Consider the following 2890-nt stretch of genomic DNA (forward strand, 5'->3'; position numbering starts at 1 on the left):
AAAGATGTATTACTGTCTAGAAGGTGGATGTTGTTTCCAACTAAGACTGCATCTAATATGAAAAAATAACCAAGCTTTCTCACCATTTTACCCTAGTGCAGGAAATGAAGCTGCCCCAGAGGAACACTAAACTACACTCCTGTGTATGCACCTCATTACAGATTCAAAATATTATTCAATAGAAAAAAGGCCATTAACTGTGCAGTTTTCTGGGATGTGAACCAAGTCAGATCAAAATTCTGGTATAGTAAAATACTACTCTTGTGTTCAGATGGAACCAATGCTTTTCCCCTTTGATGAGCCAGACATCCAGGCATAATGTCTTCACTCATGGTGGTTCTGTTTAAACTAGTCTGTGTTAAACACCATATTGAGAGGATGTTTGCTGATAAAACTGTCAGGAAAACCTGCAGAGGTGTTGATGAATTGCTGGAGAGGTTTCTTGGTGACTCCCATTGAGTGTGCTGGTCACTCAATGGGAGTGACCCATTGAGTTTTCATATCCCAAACTCAGATATGAAAAACTCATATCTGAGTTTTTCATGTCACATGAAAAACTCAGATATGGTTTTTCATGTTACATTTTTTTTCATGACCAAAAGTGAACAGAAACAGTTTCACCCTGTTTATTTCCAGTTTTAGACAATAGCATTGTTTTTGTACCAAATCTATCTCATATCTGTGATTTGCAGAGCCTTACAGGAAAAGTTATTCCTCTTGGCTTTCTGCATTTGTCCCATTCAACCACAAACAATAATAGAGGAGGGATTTTCATGACAGTACAACATACCACAATTAATAATCACAAAGTAAAAATGGAAATGATATATGTCATGTAGTATTGAATGTTGATGGTGGACCCAAACACAGAGAGGCAGAGGCGGTGAGTGTATTTCTAAATTTAATGAAAAATAATGAACAAACAAATTACAGAACACAGGGAGTCAGAGCCAAACAAAAGCAGGAAACCAGGATATAAAGACAGCAGGGTTACACAGGGAAGAAACCTGATAAATAATTGAGAGGAACCAGCAAGGAGTCAGAGTAGAATAATGTATGATTACTGGGAGAGTGCATTTTGGAACTAAGGACCTGGGTTGATGAGCTAAAGTTGCAGGTTGCAGGTCTGAAGGAGAGAATAGAAGGCAGGCTGACAAGAGAGAAAGAGGGTCTAGGAAATGAATCTAACAAATACTAACTAGACCTAAGAAACATAATTAAACTAGAGTAACAAAGAATAACTAGAAACCAAAAATAAACATAATGAACTAGAATCACTAAGAAAGGACTGAACTAAAGCAAACCAGAAACAAGACTGATCTAAACAAAGAAAAAGACAAAGGAACACAACATAATAATGAAAATAAAATCAATAAATAAACCACCTAAACAACTTTAAAAAACATAGGGTCCTGACAACATGTTGGCTCTAACAGCTTTATGTCCTATTTCACTTGTGTTTCACTTATTTGATAGCAATCACATACCAGGATTCAGACACAGTGTTTTCCAGGTGATGTGCAGTGTTGGTTTTCCACAATGTGAGGTTTTAATTTTGTTCTCACTTTGATCAGAGCACCATCTTCAAATCTACATGTCCCCTTTATGGCTTGTGGTAAACTCCAAATGAGAGTCATGTTGCCAGATGAATATCTTACATGCTTTGTGAACAAACAACCAATGATTTCTCAACTTTATTTATTTTGTTACATCTGACCGGTAGGAATGTGGATATCATAGAAATTTAGCCTACCATAAAGGTCTGTAGTCTACCTGCTAACCATGGCAATGCTTGTTGATGATGTAATCGGCTAGCATCAAAACAGAGCAACCAGTGTGCAGCATGGTGAAGAGCGCAAGGGAAGAACTTGTTAAAAAGGCAGGTGCAAAACCATTGATTAACAGACCTGGTTTGGGTTTAACCTCCTGGTCACACATTACATGTCATGGTCAGACATGTAATGTGTGACTCATGGATTTTTCTTAACATTTCACTTCTCAATTTATGTGGAACTACCAACCTTGAGTTCTTGAATATGAGTCTATCATATTCATGAACTGTACATCCAATTCTTCTATAAATGTCCAGTATGGTTTGATTTTTATCTGGAATCTCTCTCTGTTTATCCAGCCAACCTCTTTTAATGGCATTAAGTATGCGGACAGTATGATGGTGTTGGGTCTCATCAGGGACAACAAACTGAGAGAAGGGGAGACATCTGGTGGACTTGTGTGATGCAAACCATCTAATCCTGAATGTCAGTAAAACAAAATAAATTATTGTTAATTTCAGAAAAAATCAGCCAAGTCACACACCCCTTCCTCATCAACGATGCCTCAGTGGAGCAGGTCAGGAACAATAGACTCCTGGGAATACAGATAACTTTGACCTGGTCCCTCCACACCTCTGGTCTGGCGAAGAAAGCTCAGCAACATCTGCACTTTGGATGAGAAGAGCAAACCTTGTTGTTTATTTTACTCTGCAGAAAATGATGGGCCAACTCATACCCATTTCTGGTAACTGCACAGTGTGTTTAAGTAATAATCTAATATGGAGTAGATTGTCCCTAATCTTGTTTGTTCTTATATTTTTGAAATATAAATCTTTGTGTGACCCTAATGCCAGAGTCTTGCTGTTACACCTGATTTTCCCCACTGTGGGAGAATAAATGATATTTCTATTCTATCAAATTCTACTTTGGATAATCTAGAGATCAAAACTTCTGATAGTTGAACCTAAAAGAAAGACATGCTTGGACAATTTCTATGCTTTTGGACAAAGGTGCTCATTATAGACACTTCTTGTATTGAGAACTGCACAATAACTCCACCTCCTAAAAGCATTAGGAGCTGTCCCAATGAATTACCAAAGAAATCTGTTATATCAAAA

Source organism: Poecilia formosa, unplaced genomic scaffold (assembly GCF_000485575.1).
Source record: "Poecilia formosa unplaced genomic scaffold, Poecilia_formosa-5.1.2 Scaffold546, whole genome shotgun sequence".
Taxonomy (NCBI): domain Eukaryota; kingdom Metazoa; phylum Chordata; class Actinopteri; order Cyprinodontiformes; family Poeciliidae; genus Poecilia; species Poecilia formosa.